This window comes from Mesoplodon densirostris, chromosome 1 (genome assembly GCF_025265405.1).
Source record: "Mesoplodon densirostris isolate mMesDen1 chromosome 1, mMesDen1 primary haplotype, whole genome shotgun sequence".
NCBI classification, from domain to species: domain Eukaryota; kingdom Metazoa; phylum Chordata; class Mammalia; order Artiodactyla; family Ziphiidae; genus Mesoplodon; species Mesoplodon densirostris.
The window spans coordinates 118787790-118804806 of record NC_082661.1 but is presented as its reverse complement, the minus strand read 5'-3'; the positions used below and the strand labels follow the sequence as shown (position 1 = coordinate 118804806).

The 17017-nt window shown below is 44.1% G+C and overlaps 1 non-coding gene and 1 pseudogene across 1 annotated transcript; one reads left to right on the top strand and one right to left on the bottom strand.

The window, feature by feature from the left end:
* Positions 1-8954: 8954 nt before the first annotated feature.
* On the bottom strand, positions 8955-9091 carry LOC132501730 (small nucleolar RNA SNORA61). Its single transcript, XR_009534299.1, has one exon. It is a non-coding gene; the product is annotated as a small nucleolar RNA SNORA61 (small nucleolar RNA).
* Positions 9092-16236: 7145 nt separating this feature from the next.
* Positions 16237-16732, top strand: LOC132488517 (myelin protein zero-like protein 2; annotated as a pseudogene).
* Positions 16733-17017: the final 285 nt, after the last annotated feature.

The window sequence follows — 17017 nt, the reverse complement described above, 5'->3', positions numbered from 1 at the left end:
TATATCATTTTCTAATAATTAAAATGGAAATCCAACAGAGGTAATTGCTGGTCACCCAGAGTTATTCACAGATGGAAAGCTGGATTTATGAGCACAAAACAATTGGCTGCCTAGTTTATGGCACCGTATAGCACAGGGACCTCTACTCAGTACTCTGTAATGGCCTATATAGGAAAAGAGTCTAAAAAAAGAGTGGATATATGTACATGTATAACTGATTCACTTTGCTGTACACCTGAAACTAATACAACACTGTAAATCAACTATACTCCAATAAAAAATTTTTTTAAACTGTAATATATTATGCTGCTTTTATTAATTATGTTTTAATAGGTATTATAATGATCCCACAATCCAGAAACGTTAAGTACTTAAAGCCTGTGGACACAGGAAATCTTAAAAGTTCAATCCAAATTTATATACATATTTTTGTTCTAGAGAAGTATGAGAGGGTCATAAAAGACACTAAAGCATGAAAATATATTATATTAGTAGGATAAAATTCTATGGAGGGAGTGGAATGGAAAAGAATGATGGGAAATTTCCCAGTGGTAAGAAGTTTATTAGATGTTGCACTATGGTAATTACAACCTATTATTTACATTTAAAGAAGTAATGTGACTTTTATCTTTTGAAGTCAATACTTACAATATGCCAGAAATTTAATACTTTACAACTCTTTAAACTTATAAAATTTTAGGTATCAATTTTAAAATGTGAATGTGAAAATTAAAAAATAGTAGTAAAAAATTTGAGTACCCCTTCTCTCAGTCCTGTTCCTAAAGGTTGCTCTTTCATTGATCTGGGGTGGGCAGGAACATCATGGTTTTTAAAGTTCCCCAGGTGATTCTAAAGTGCACCCAAAGTTGAGAACAGCTAGTCTGAAAATAGTTCTCTCTCGGTAGACAAGGAGTAGAAAAAATGAGAGCTACACAGTTTACTGCTTGAGAGTATTAGTCATCTGGCAAATAACTATTTTCGAGGTTTATAAAAATATCAAATCAATAGTCCTTATAGAACTTAACCACAAAAATGTTAACTGATAACCATGGCTGGTACCTATGGTGCCTTCCAATGATGAAATGCTATTATTTGCAAGGCACTGAGCCAACTGTTCTAAGTAAATGGTAGTATTATCTCCACTGTAGATAGTTACCGGCCTGAAACATTAACCCACAGATGTGGTGACAAAGAAAACCCTCAGAGGGCAGTAATTATTCATTAATGGCAACTGCCCCTGGGCTCATCTACTGGCCTTTTTTCACAGCACTATTTCTTTTGTCTTACTGTCCAAAATCTCAAGTCTGCAATTTAATTTTATTTTCTACTTCTCTATTTCTACTCTGTTCTCCTTTTGTGCCTTAGCTATTATTTTTCTCACTCTTGTTTCTTGTTATGATTTACAGTATAGTCATAAAAGATGGGACTAAGATTTGAGCTTAAAGCCAAATTCCACAATTAATTAGCCACGTGACCTAGTAAAATAATGTAAAATGCGGGTCACTGTTGCCCTGTGTAGTGGACTGAATTGTACTCTTCTGAAGGAAAAGTTCACATCCTAATCCCTGGGGCCCATGAATATTACTTTACATGGCAAAAGATTTGATTAAGTTAAGGATCTGGAGAGGAGAACCTTATCCTGAATTATCTGAGTAGACCATAAATGCAATCACATGTTTGCCGGTGAGAGAAAGGTAGAGGGAGTTTTGAAACATACACATAAGAAAAGGTGATAAGAAGACAGAGCAGAGAGAGATACAGCTACTACATGCCAAAACATGCTGACAGCCACCAGAAGCTGGAAGAAGCAAGGAACAGATTCTCCCCTAAAGATTTCAGAGTGATTGAAGCCCCACCAAACCCTTGATTTCAGACTTCTAGCCCCCAGTGCTATTAGAGAATAAATTTCTATCGTTTTCAATTGTCAAGTGTGGTAATTTGTTACAGCAGCCACAAGAAACTGATATACTCTGGTTACCTCCCAAGGAAAAGAAGCTAAGGAACGTATAAGTGCTTCATAAACCTACGTGCTTTACAAATACAAGCTCTCCTTGCTGGTCGCCTTCTACAAGGACCTCCAAGACCATGCAAATAGTCATCAACATGGATCAGTCTTCACAGAACGGATGTAAGGGGAGCTCCTGGGGCTTTCCTGGGCCACTGTATACTCTTCCCTTAATTCTTCTCTTGCCACAAAGCTTAGTATTTCTTTTGGTGGTGGTGTGGGTATTGCTAATGGTAGCAACTCCCAAAGAAAATGAGTTAGAACTACTTTAGCCATGTCTCTTAAATCTTGCCAGCAATTACTCTTCTCTTTATTCCAAGATCTTTTGTTAGTCCAGGTGTAAGAAGGTTGGGTAGGGGATCCTGGGAGAAAAAGAACTAGGCATGGCTTTCTTGTCATAAGACAAGCCATTTTTGGCCTAAGCCATTTTGGAATCTAAGCCTGGCCACAATGCTTGCCCTTGAACAGGTCTCAGTAATAATGATTTAAGGGAACAAAAGAACAACCTGTTATCAGGCAAGAGAGATAACAATAGCAAAGATAGTAAATCCGTTGCAAAGACTCCCAGTTCTGTTTCAATGACAAAGATTAGCCTGAGGCACTTTCTTGAACTGCTTTGTTGAATTTAAACCCCGCTTGAGAGCTCAACCACCAGATCAATTGGAACCTAAGGGATGATGATGTTGACCTTTTCTGACCTTCACAACTTCAATCAACTAAAGTTTGGACTTTCTCACCCTGTGCCCCAATTCTATGCTGAATTCACCTGTTCAAGCCCCTTCAAGGATATGCATGTACCCTTAGCTTAAAACTTTCCCAGTTTTGCTGTTTAGGGGGACACTGCTTTGGGAAAGATCCCCGGTGTTCTCCTTACTTGCTGCAAGTAATAAATCCTTCCTTCTCCCGATCTTTGGCTTGGTTGTGTCTTTTGGCTCAACACCCACCAAGAGGAGAACCCAGTTTTCAGGTAACACAGGATTTAGAGTAGGCTTTCTCAACAGCAGCAAAATTGACACTTGGGACCAGATAATTTTTTTGTTTGGGGAACTGTCCTGCACAATGTATGTTTAGCAGCAACCTTGTGCTCTATCCACTGAATACCAATAGTACTGCCTGTAGCCATGACAATCAAAATCTCTACAAAAGCCAAATGTTCTAAGGGGGAAATTGCTAGCCTTCCCTCTCAACTATACCAGATCAACAAGCACTTTTTTACACAGGACTAGCTAAAGAGCTATCTGGTACGGCTCTACTCCTGGTAGATAACCCCAATCTCCATTCATATATTAAGATCTGTCCTAGGGGGCTTCCCTGGTGGCGCAGTGGTTGAGGGTCCGCCTGCCGATGCAGGGGACATGGGTTCGTGCCCCGGTCCGGGAAGATCCCACATGCCGCAAAGCGGCTGGGTCCGTGAGCCATGGCCGCTGGGCCTGCGCGTCCGGAGCCTGTGCTCCGCGGCGGGAGAGGCCACAACAGTGAGAGGCCCGCGTACCGCAAAAAAAAAAAAAAAAAAAAAAAGATCTGTCCTAGGGACTTCCCTGGCTGTCCAGTAGAAGACTTCGGCTTCCAACACAGGGAGTGCGGGTTCAATCCCTGGTCAGGGAGCTAGGATCCCATATGCCTTGGGGCCAAAAAAAACAGAACAAAAAACAGAAGCAATATTGTAACAAATTCAATAAAGACTTTAAAAATGGTCCATACCAAAAAAAAAAAAAAAATCTGTCCTAAAACGAGAGACTATATCTCCTAGGAGCCTGCTGATTCTTCATTAAATTGGTCTTTTTGATAGTCTCATTGGTATTTCTCAAATTACAATCAATATTTCATTTGCAGCAGAATCATTTGAGCTTCTTGCTGACCTACTGAGACACCCAGGAATTTGTATTTTACGTGTTTTGCAGATGATTCTTATTTTAATTTGCTGAAGACGGGTTCTGGGGGAATTCCCTGGCGGTCCAGTGGTTAGGACTCCTTGCTTCCACTGCAGGGGGCATGGATTCAATCCCCGATTGGGAAACTAAGATACCACAAGCCACATGGTTCAGCTGCAGGGGCAGGGGATGAACTTCAGACTCCAGGTGGATGATGTTCTTTACTCTAATCTCTTGGTTCTGGAATCTGATCTTGGTTTTGTAACTGAGCAGGACTCTGTGGGGCTCCCAAGCACAAGTCTTTCTGTGTCCCCCATTTCTTATTTGTAGGAAATAGGCTTCATTCAGCCTCCATGACCTTCCCTGAGTTCCAAAGGGCAGGTTCAAACAACTGCTAATCAGGGAAGGGAGGGGATTCGGACAAGGGAGGAGCAGTCAAGAAACAACAGTGCAGCCCTGGGGCAGGGTCCTGCTTCCCCCTCAAGGGATACACATGACGATTTCTTTGAACTCTTTACAGATACTGAAGCCCTCACCAGGTGGGAGAAGTTAACAGTCTGCTGCCCACAAGCACGTAGACCCCAGACCGGTTGGAACCAGAAGTTTGATGATGCTGACTCCCAATTACCTCACCACCAACCAATGAGAAGAACGTCCACAAGCTGATCATGCCCTCCTCTGTGAACCATTACTATAAAACTCCTCACTACCACCTGTGGGTTGGACACAGTTTTGAGGGCATTAGCCTGCTGTGGCCCCCTTTGCCTGGCAAAGCAATAAAGCTATACTTTTGTACTTTGCCCAAAACTCTGTCTCCAAGATTCAATTCGGTACCAGCACACAAACACTGAATTTCAGCTATGCTACCTCACCACCAACCAATCAGAAGAAAGTCACACACCCTGCAGCCCTCACCCAAATTTTGCCTATAAAAACGTCTCCCCTAAAACCATGGGGAACTTCAGGGCTTTTGAGCATTAGCCACTCGTTCTCCTTGCTTGGTTCTGCAATAAACCTTTCCCTGCTCCAAACTCCAACATTTTGATTTGTTTGGCCTCACTCTGCATCAGGCACACGAACTCTGTTTGGTAACAAAACAATGGCCTAAAACTTTCCACACTTAAAAAAACCTATAAACCTACAGTTCCAAGAAGCTCAATGAACCCTAACCTAAAGAAACCAAAAAAACTACACCAAATAACATCAGAATCAAATTGCTCAGAACAAGTGATTTGGGCTTCCCTGGTGGCGCAGTGGTTGAGGGTTTGCCTGCCGATGCAGGGGACACGGGTTCGTGCCCTGGTCCAGGAAGATCCCACATGCCGCAGAGCGGCTGGGCCCGTGAGCCACGGCCGCTGAGCCTGCACGTCCGGAGCCTGTGCTCCGCAACGGGAGAGGCCACAACAGTGAGAGGCCCGTGTACCGCAAAAACAACAACAACAACAAAAAAAAGTGATTTTAAAAAAATCTTAGCCAGAAAAACAGACATGTTAAATAAAGAACATACATAAGGATGACATCAGATTTCTCACCGGAAACAGTACAACAGAGAAGACTGTGGAATGACATCTTTAAAGTCCTGAAAGAAAAAACTGTCAGACTCTAATTTCAGAGAGAGCAAAAATACCTTTCAAAACTGAAGGCAAAGCTTCCAGTTCAGGACAAGATAAAGAAGGTGCGCTTCATATTCCTCCCATTAAATACAGCTAAACATCCTGAATATTATATAAATAAACATAACACGGTGGAGAGAAAACAGCAGACCAAGAAGGGATCTTGGGGCCCAAGAAATGACATGACATTGGGCTCCTGGGTTTTCTTTTTGCCTCATATATTCTACACTGAGAAGCCAGCAGTCTGAAAACGTCAATGGGTGCTAAGAGAAGCCTGCTCTTCTGAGCCAAAGGATGAGGAAAGGGGCAGCCTTGTAAGACAAAACTTTTAGACAATAACCACCCTACTCCAGCCAAGCTCCACAGAAAAAAAGTGTGATGCCACCCTCACCCACGTCAGCCAAGGCCCAACAAGAAGCCTAGACTTCCCCTCACCAGGCTGCAACACACACATCTCACCCTCCCAGCCAAGCTGCTGTCATTAAAGGTCCAGTAGAGAACCTGACAGCCGCCCCAGGCCCCTAGAATGAGGCACCTCTCCCATTGCCCATCCCCAGACAGTCAACAGAAGCCGAATGGAGAACCTGAACTTCCACCCTACCTGGCAGTAATGAGGTAGCATCTCCCTTTCCTTTGCCAGTGTGGTGTCAGAGAAAACCTGCAAAAAAGAGCAGATTTGGGTAAGAGCCAGAGTCTCATGAAAATGTTGGAAGTGTCCAGCATCAAAAAAAAAATCATCAGGGACTTCCCTGGTGGTGCAGTGGATAAGACTCCACACTCCCAATGCAAGGGGCCCGGGTTTGATCCCTGATCAGGGAACTAGATACCACAAGCCACGTGGCGTGGCCAAAAAAAAAAAAAAAGGAAACCAGAAGACATGAACACCAATATTTGGAATATCTGACAAGGAATTTAAAGCAGCCATCACAAAAATGCTTCAATGAGCAATTATGAACATGTTTGAAACAAGTGAAAAGGTACAACTCATCAAAGAAAGAGAGGATTTAAAGAACCAAGTAAAAATTCTAGAACTGAAAAATGTAATTACCAAAATTAAAAGCTCACTAGATGGGCTCAAAAGCAGAATGGAGGCAACAGAGGGGGGAATGTCAGAGAACTTGAATAAAGAACAATAGAAATTATCCAATCTGAATGAGAGAGAAAATAGAGCATCAAAAGTGAACAACGGGGCTTCCATGGTGGCGCAGTGGTTGAGAGTCCGCCTGCCGATGCAGGGGACACGGGTTCGTGCCCCGATCCCGGAAGATCCCACATGCCGCGGAGCGGCTGGGCCCGCGAGCCATGGCCGCGGAGCCTGTGTGTCCGGAGCCTGTGCTCCGCAACGGGAGAGGCCACAGCAGTGAGAGGCCCGCGTACAGCAAAAAAAAAAAAAAAAAAAAAGTGAACAACGCCTCCAGAAACTGTGGGACTATAACAAAAGAGCTAACGTTCACATCATGGGATCCCAGGAGGGAAAAAAAAAAGAGTGTGGGCCTGGAAAGTATCCGAACAAATAATGACTGAAAATATTCCAATTTTGGCAAAACAACCTCAAAGGGTAATATGGGAACACTATAAAGAACTCTACTCACGTAAATTTGGCAACTTAGATGAAACGTATCAATTCCTCAAAAAGCTACTACCACAGCTCCCCCAGTATGAAATAGGTAATTCGAACAGCTCTATAACTATTAAGTAATTGAATTTGCAGACTTCCCTGGTGGCGCAGTGGTTAAGAATCTGCCTGCCAATGCAGGGGACATGGGTTCAAGCCCTGGTCCAGGAAGATCCCACATGCCACGGAGCAACTAAGCCCGTGCGCCACAACTACTGAAACCTGTGTGCCACAACTACTGAAGCCTGCGTGCCTAGAGCCCATGCTCCACGACAAAAGAAGCCACCGCAATGAGAAGCCCACCCACCACAACGAAGAGTAGCCCCCGCTCGCCGCAACTAGAGAAAGCCCACATGCAGCAACAAAGACCCAGCACAGCTGAAAACAAATAAATAAATTCATTTTTAAAAGAGCTGTAAACATATAATAGTGACTGTACTTAGATTTTTTTAAATAAATAAATAATAAATTAAAAATTGAATTTGTAATTTAAAAACTCTCCCCAAAATCTCTAGACCAGATGGTTTTGCTGAAAAGATATGCCAAATATTTAGAGAAGAATTAAAACCAACTTTAAACAATAACTTTCAGAAAGTGGAAGAGGAGGAAACACTGCCCCAACTCATTTAATGAGGTCAGGTACACCCTTATACCAAACCCAAAAACATAAAAAATGAACAGTAGAGCAATATCCCTCATGTAATGACATGACATTGCATTACATGTATAGACCCAAAAGTAAGTCTGGCACATGTGCCCCAGAAGATATGTGCTGATTCAAAGCACCACTGTTTATAATACCAAAAACTGGAAACAACCTACATATAAGTCCGTTAACAGAATACTGGAGAAATAAGTTGTTGACCATTTACTAAATGGAATACTATAAAACAGCAAAAATTGGGACTTCCCTGGTGGCGCAGTGGTTAAGCATCCACCTGCCAATGCAGGGGACATGGGTTCGGGCCCTAGTCCAGGAAGCCTGTGCACTGCAACGAAGAGTAGCCCCTGCTCGCCGCAACTAGAGAAAGCCCGCGCGCAGCAACGAAGACCCAACATGGCCGAAAATAAATAAATAAAATTATTTATTTATTTATAAAAATAAATAAATAAATAAAACAGCAAAAATTACTATAGCTTTACGCTTAGTCTTGGAATACTCCTGTGAAGACAACAAACAAGGTTAAGACAAGGTTTTAAGTAAAGACAAGGTTAAGACAAGGTCTTAACTAAAGAAAGGCACAGAAGAAAACATAAAGTATGGAAACAATATACACAGAATCCAAAGACATGCAAAACTTTTCAATACATTTTTCTGTGGGATACAATTTTAGTCAAATTATAAAGAAAAGCAAGTAATTGACAAACATAAAATTCAAGACAGTGATGAGGGGAGCTGTGATGATCGGGATCACACAAAGGGTCATAAGAAAAAAGGTGGAGTTCTATTTCTTTCTTTCTTTTTTACAGCCAGGAGTCTTTTATTGGTTCACTTATATGCCAGGTACCAACATTAACAACAACAACAACAACAACAAAAAACCCACAAAGGTCAAGGTTTCCACATAAAAGAGGCTATTATCTCTTAGCTTGTCTTCCCATAAAGTTTCCCTCCCAACTCTGTAGATCCACAGTCACAGATGAATGCAGCTTTACTGGTAAGAGATCTTAGGAAAAAGGAACACTCTCAATCAAGCGTCAAGAAAGCCATTGATAAATCCCTCCCAAATACAGAAATACCAGTCAGCAATCACTGTACCAACTGCCCAAGCTTCACATACAGCCTCCCTTTAAGCCTAAGATTATGCCATTTTACAGGGCAGGAGGAAACAAGTTCTAAGAGAATTACACCTTGTTTGAAACTAGCCCACATGCTAGTTGTAGCAGACTACAAGCACTGTGAGGACAGCTTCATTCCTACTATTCCTCCTTTTATGACCACTAAGAGCAGTGTTCAGATCTAATGGGAAAGGGGACCGGGTAGAGTACTACTTCTTAAGATTAGTGGTGGATACACAGATCCCGGATTGAGTAGTATTCTTTACACCTTCGAGATATGTTTTACAATATATCTCGTATATGTCATATTTTTAAAGTGGGAAAATATAACTACAATCAAATCTTTATAATAAAGAAAAATATGAGAGCGTGAGACAAAGCCCTGGACCCACTCCCACAACCTGCTGAATTCAGGCTCATTCCAAAGTGAGATGTCAAAAAGGAACCAGTGCAAAATGTAGTCAAGGGTATGACTAGAAAGAGAAGAGCAAATGGCTGACTACACACATGCTGCAGCAAAGCGTGACCAGGAGGCAAAGGAAATCAATCAGGAAATATTTCAGATTGAAGTATTCAAATTTAGTGAAGCTGATGAAGGAAAAATACAGAGAAGAGATGCAGATACAAAAGGAAGAAATAAAACTTCTGGAGAAGAAAAATTCAAAGGTTTGACAATATTTCCTCAGGGAACAGGAAATGGGTAGGAGAAAACTTTCTGAGTAAGCAAGTTTGTGAGTCTTTAAATATGTGAATGTACTGCCTTAAGAAATAAAACAAACTAAAGTAAAAAGAGCTTTCTTCCAACCACGTCTACACCCTTAAAAGCGTCCCTACATGTTGGCGCAGACCTCTCATACCCCCAGGTCCTAAGATGGGACCCGTCCAGGACTCTCCGACATCCATGCCCTAAAAAAGGGATTTTCCCCAAACTCGTCCCCTTCTGTCCCGCCCCCGTCCCACCCTTCACTTAGGGTTCCGAGTCTCCATGCTCCCGCTCTTCTCCACATCCAGCACCTCGGTCGTCCCTATCCCTCTGAGAACCTAGAGGAGGGTGAAACGCGGGGAACTCTGCAGTCGCAGTTGAGGCCGGTTTACCATCACCATGGAAACCCCTGGGCGAGGCTTACGAGGGGCGTAAGTCTCGGCGGGCCGGAGTCTACAACTCCCGCACGTCTTGCGCATGCATCGCCTCCGGAAGCCCTTCGGCTCTCGGCGTGTTCTGCCCCCTGTCGGTCCTGTGCCCAAGCATCAGGGAACGACAGCCCCAGGAACCCGCGCCCCCGCCCCGCTTCCGGGTTCTCGCCAAACCCCACCTTCTTCTCCAGGAAGACGCGGCGCAATCCTACTTCCGAAAGCGAGCCGGAAGGACGCAAAGAGCGCGCCGGGACGGGGTCTCCAAGGAGGGCTTCTGGGGACGGGGCCACGAGGGCGCCATTGTGACGCGTCCGGAGCGGAGCCGGGGATTGGTCGGCCAGGCGCAGGGCGGGGCCGGGGCTTGCAGAGCCGGGCGCTGCTGGGAAGGGAGGCGCGGGACCTATGTGATCCCTGCTCCGGGGGAGGGGAGGGCTTGTGAGGCACGCCTGAGCTTCTAAAGTTACTGACTGGGAGAGTCCCCCAAACAGTGAGCCCAAAGGACGCGTGGATTGAAGACCAGCGTGGTAGAAGGAAATGAGAGTCATTTCCTGCTGAGAAGGAAGGAGGGAACCGGGAACAGCGGAGACCGATAATGGCGGCTCCAGAGGCAGAACTTGAGGAGCGGCCGCAGGCTGTGCTGTCAGGTCTTGGGTCGCTGCTCCGCAGGATCACGGGACCTCGCCTGGCTCCTTTGGGTTGTACCTTCAGACCAGTGGTCCCCAACCTTTTTGGCACCAGGGACTGTTTAAGACAATTTTGGGGGGGTGGAGTTTCAGGCGGTAATGCGAGTGGTGGGGGGGATGGTTCAGGCAGTAATTCCAGCGATGGTTCAGGCGGTAATGTGAGCGATGGGGAGCAGCAGATGAAGTTTCGTTGCCTGCCGCTCACCTCCTGCTTCAGGTCCGCAGGGCTTTCGGTTCAGGCCTGGTCCTCAGAGACAAAGTGCTGGGGCAGAGGATGTCACCACTAAGACCTTCACTTCTGGAAGAAATACGCACGCCAGTTCAGTGTCATTTGAGTTCCTGCTACATCCAAACCAGCCGTGTTTCTGCTCTGAAAAAAACAGATCGAACTTTCCAGCCCTTGGCGACGAGTTATTTTTTAAGCACAAGAACAGTGTCGAATTAGCAGTGTAGGGACCAACAGTTGTCATATCCTGTAGCAAAAGCTGCTAAGCAATCTCCTTTTGTTTTCCATCTTAATTATGCTCAGGTTCAGCTCTAAGAAGTTTAGGAGCCCCTAGAGCCACCGTTGGTAGCTGGCCTGAATGCCCTGATATACATAAACGATGTCATGGAATTTTGATGTCAGATGAGGTCTCTGACGAGATGGAAGGTGAAGAAAATAAGACTAATCGTGCCTAAACAGATGGACACTGCAACCACAAAAAGATGACCAAATATCCCTTCCCTAGCTAACATGAATGACTATTGCTTCACTAATGATCCACTTTTCTTGCTTTCCAGATAAAAACTATTAAGCGAATCACTGAATTGCCCCGCTTTCTGACAGCACCAGAGCAGACCCCTGTTTCCTTGGGCCTGCCCCCAAATCACCTAACACAAGCCCAAGCACTATAATAAGCCCTCTTTAACACCCCTTTCCTGAGATGCATGGTTGCCCATAGTGTCGGGTCTCCCTCACTACAGCAGTTAACCCTTCATTGTTTGACCATAACTATGTTTCGGTAGTCTTTGGTGGGCATCACCAGTATGAATAAACTTACATTTATGAATTATACATAACCATACAAAACTTTAGAGCCTATACTCTAACGAGAAATCAAAACAAACATTAATGTGAGTGATAAAATGGGGCAAGGTCTTGGTATGTGAAAAGCTTGTATGCTAAATGCCATGTGGGATTGTGGTTTGGATTCTAGAACAGTAGAAGGACATAAACGGTAAAATCAGACTGAAGTCTATAGTTTAAGAGTATTATACCAATGTGAATTTCTTAGTCTTGACAAATGTGCCATGGTTATATAGACATTAAATACAGGAAAAAAAGTAAAGGGTATACAGGAGCTCCCTGTACTATCTTTGCAACTTATCTGGAGGCTTAAAATTATTCCAAAACAAAAATTTTATTTAAAAAAAGCTTATGCCCAGGGACTTCCCTGGTGGTCCAGTGGTTAAGAATCTGCCTTCCAGGGCTTCCCTGGTGGCGCAGTGGTTGAGAGTCCGCCTGCCGATGCAGGGGACGCGGGTTCGTGCCCCGGTCCGGGGGGATCCCACATGCCGCAGAGCGGCTGGGTCCGTGAGCCATGGCCACTGAGCCTGCGCGTCTGGAGCCTGTGCTCCGCAACGGGAGAGGCCACAACAGTGAGAGGCCCGCGTACCGCAAAAAAAAAAAAAAAAAGAATCCGCCTTCCAATACAGGGGACACAGGTTTGATCCCTGGTTGGGGAACTAAGATCTCACAAGCTGTGAGGCAGCTAAGCCTGTGCACTCTGGAGCCTTCACGCCCCAAGAGCCCACGTGCCGCAACTAAGACCTGATGCAGCCAAATAAATTTTTTTAAAAACATTAAAAAAAAAAGCTTATGCCCAATTTACCCTTTAGGGAGAAGGCTTATTTTTGCTTTGAACTGGGGTGATGGTTATTGTATCTAGAGTGACCCCAGTATGAGCAACAGAAATGAGAAGAGGTGTAGTCAAGAGCAACAGCTCTAGTCACAACAGCTCTTCTGCCTCAATTCCAGCTTCTGGATCTTCCCTACCTGACATTTCAGGGTTCCTTCCTGGGGCCCCATAGCCCCCCCTCCCCTCCCCTCAATCCCTCTGGGATTGTAGCCACAGTCACTGAAAGTGACCACACCTAGTCTAGGTCCTGCCCCACTATCTTGTCATCACATAGACAAAAGTAAGATTCCTGACTGCTTTCAGAGTGGAAATAAGGTGTAAGTGGGTAAGAATCACAAAGATACAGGAGGAGAAGTTGTGTCAAGGAAGCACTGTCCAAGTCGAAGGAGAAGAAATTAAAATGCCTCTTTCGACTCTGCAAACACATGGACACATCTCCTGAGCTTTCTGTGGTGTGGTGTCGTCACACAGCCTCCAGCCATGACGCAGGCACAGGAGTTAATTGATACTGTAATGGAAGGCATCAGGCTATGATACACCAACAAAACAGAGAAAATAGGATACTCAAGCCTGGACCCCAGACAGTCACTGAGGGACTAAGTATAATAGCCCAGCTTTTCACAGTAACAGTGGATAGAAATTTTCATTCAGGTAATCCTCCTGTAGTAAAAGAAAGATGCATATAGATAACAAGGGCAGAAGAGAGGTTGAAAAGGGCTTGCTTGGGGACTTCCCTGGTGGCGCAGTGGTTAAGAATCCGCCTACCAATGCAGGGAACACGGGTTCGAACCCTGGTGCGGGTGGACCAACTAAGCCTGTGCGACACGACTACTGAGCCTGCGCTCTAGAACCTGCAAGCCACAACTACTGAGCCCGTGTGCCACAACTACTGAAGCCCATGCGCCACAAGAAGAGAAGCCACTGCAATGAGAAGCCGGCGCAGAGCAACAAAGAGTAGCCCCTACTCGCCGCAACTAAGGAAAGCCTGTGCGCAGCAATGAAAACCCAGCGCAGCCAAAAACAAATAAATAAATAAATAAATTTTTTTAAAAAAGAAAAAAAGGTATTGCTTGACTTACAACAATTTGGACTGCAGAAGGAGCTTGTCTTCCAGAATCTGATGCCTTTTATTATGTGGTATGAGTGGTAGTAGCTACCTCTATAGCAGTGCTGTCCAATAGAAATATAATGTGAGCTGCAAATGTAATTTATATTTTTTCTAGTAGCCACATTTACAAAAGTAAAAGCACAGGTAATATTAATTTTAATAGTATTATTTGGATCAACATATCCAAAATAACATCTCGTATGTAGTCAATATATAACATTATCAATAAGCCAGTTTATGTTCTTTTTTTCTTCTTTGAAGCCTGGTGTGTGTTTTCCACTTACAGCACATCTCCATATATTCTTTTAAGTCAGGAAGTTTAATTTTTATTAGGAATACTTAATGTATATTTAGATTTCATAAAATTTACAGTTGAAAAAGCAGATTCCTATATCCATGTTGGTCCAAACATACTTAAAAGTTTTTCCATAACTGAATTATGAGTTTTAAATTTACATTAAGGCAAGGATGTGGAGAAATTGGAACTGTGTGTGCTGCTGATAGGAATGTAAAATGGTGCAGCTGCTGTGGAAAACAGTATGATAACTCCTCAAAAATTTAAAAAGAATTACCATATGATCCAGCAGTTCTGTTTTCTGGATATGTAACCGAAAGAATTGAAGACACGGTCTCTAGAGATATTTGTACACCAATGTTCATAGCAGCATTATTTACAATAGTCAAAAGTTGGAAGCAACCCAAGTGTCCATTGCCAGATGAATGAATAAACAAAATGTGGTGTAGACAGACAAGGGAATATTATTCAGCCTTTTTACAAAGGGAGGAAATTCTGGAACATGAATTTGAGGACCTTATGCTACGTGAAATAAGCCAGTCACAAAAAGAAAAGTATTGTATGATTCCACTTACATGAAGTATCAAAAGTAGTCAGATTCATAGAGCCAGAAATTAGAATGGTGATGCTGCCAGACACGGGGGAGGCAGGAAATGGGAAGTTGTTAATAAGCAGAGAGTTTCAGGTTTTCAAGATAAAAATGAACTATGGAGATTGGTTGCACAATACCGAATGTACTTACTACTGAACTTAGAAATGGTTAAGATGGTAAATGTTATGTTGTGTACTTGACAAAGTAAAAAGTCAGGTCCTCAGTCATACTAGCCACATTTCCAGTGTTCAACAAGCCTAAGTGGCTAAATGGCCCCCTTATCACACAGTGCAGCTTTAGATGAAGGGAAAAGAGAACCAGAAATCCTACTATCTTCAGCTACCACTTTGAAAGGGCTGCCCTGGGGCTCTGTCTCTGCTCTAAGCCACTGCCTTTCTTCACTCCACCTGGAGGGTTAGAACCTGTTATTTAAGTCTTAGGTGTGGTACTCAACACTAATCATTTCAGAAAAAGAGCTTCCGTTTCCTTGAGGCAGTTTCACTTGTATACCGAAGGAAGTGTAGCCTTCTGAGGTGCTAGCCATCCACTGTAACTCTGTGGGTGTAGTATTTCTCAGAAGGAAGGCACCAGAGACATCCTTAACTCCATTTGTCACCCCTGTGAATTTTTATCCCACAGTGGATTATTTCACACTGAATTTACTGTGATCCAATGTCTGAAATTTAAAAGCAGCTTTTATAAAGTCTCATTTGTGAAGAGCACAGACATTCAAAATCTTAGGGTGAAGGAGTGACAGGAAGCATTATCAAGGTTTGCTCTTGACTTTCCCTCTAGGGCCTAAGTGTACTGTGGTTTTCAGTACAATTTAGGGCTGCTCACAGGTGCTTGATAATATACTTTAGGCAAGGATTGACTGGAACTGTATTGTTTTTGTAGTAATCTTTGTACTTGATTACTATGTGATTTAATCAAATTTTCTATTCTCAGAGTCTTTAGTTACATGTGACTCCTGAGAATTTTTATTCGTTTTTTTTTCCCTTGGCTGCGCCACACAGCTTGTGGGATCTTAGTTCCCAGACCAGGGATTGAACCCGGGCCCTCGGCAGTGAAAGCATGGAGTCCTAACCACTGGACTGCCAGGGAACTCCCGAGAATTTTTATTCTTAAGAATAAAAATCCCTGGGCTTCCCTGGTGGCGCAGTGGTTGAGAGTCCGCCTGTCGATGCAGGGGACAGGGGTTTGTGCCCTGGTCCGGGAGGATCTCACATGCCGCGGAGAGGCTGGGCCCGTGAGCCATGGCCACTGAGCCTGCGCGTCCGGAGCCTGTGCTCCGCAACGGGAGAGGCCACAACAGTGAGAGGCCCGCGTACCGGAAAAAAAAAAAAAAAAAAAAGAGTAAAAATCCCCGAGCTTGGGCTTCCCTGGTGGCGCAGTGGTTGAGAGTCCGCCTACCGATGCAGGGGACACGGGTTCATGCCCCGGTCCGGGAAGATCCCACATGCCGCGGAGCGGCTGGGCCCGTGAGCCATGGCCGCTGAGCCTGTGCTCCGCAATGGGAGAGACCACGACGGTGAGAGGCCCGAGTGCCGCAAAAAAAAAAAAAAAAATCCCTGAGCTTTATGGTACACTCTCTAAACGCAAGAACAGAACAATTTAATTCTCTTTAACTTCTGTGCACTTTCTCCAGCTTTGCCCCTATGGCTGATGCACTAACAGTGACCTGGAGGTGGGGATGTCTGAGCAGTTTGTTTTCGACTACCATGTGGATCCCTTCAAACCCATGAGTGGGCGTTTCAAGGACCAGGTGGTCTGGGATGGGAACCCCAAGCCGGTATGATGTCTCCGTCATCCTCTGGAAGCTGCAGTTTGATGACAGTGGGACATAAACCTGCCGGGTGAAGAACCCATCTGATGTTGATGTGCTGATAGGGGAGATCTGGCTCAGCATCGTGCACACTGTACGTGTTTCTGAGATCCACTTCCTTGCTCTGGCCATCGGCTCAGCTTGTGCACTGATGGTCAGAATAGTAATTGTGATGGTCCTCTTCCAGCATTTCTGGAAAAAGTGGTGGGCTGAAAGAGCTTGTAGAGTGGTGGAGATAAAATCAAAAGAAAAAGAAAAGCTCAACCAAGAAAAATAGTCTCCTTTTGGAAGACACAGACCAACATTCTTAGATGGAAGCTGAAGAGTTCCAAGAGCCAGAACCCTAAAATAAGATGAAGTTAATGGAAGCTTTTCTTTGGCTTTTCCAGTTGTAACCTGTCTTCCAACCAGCTCTGCAGTATAAAAACACCTAGACAAGCAATGTTCCTCTGGCGCCAGCATAGGGCCCTTCTTGAGCAGGTATCACCAGACTCGCACACAGCCCTGTTACTAAGGTTTTATTTAATTTCCAAGTGCAAATATTTTTCAAATTCTCATTAGCTTTTGTATACTAAGAAGCTACCTTTTTGCCCTTA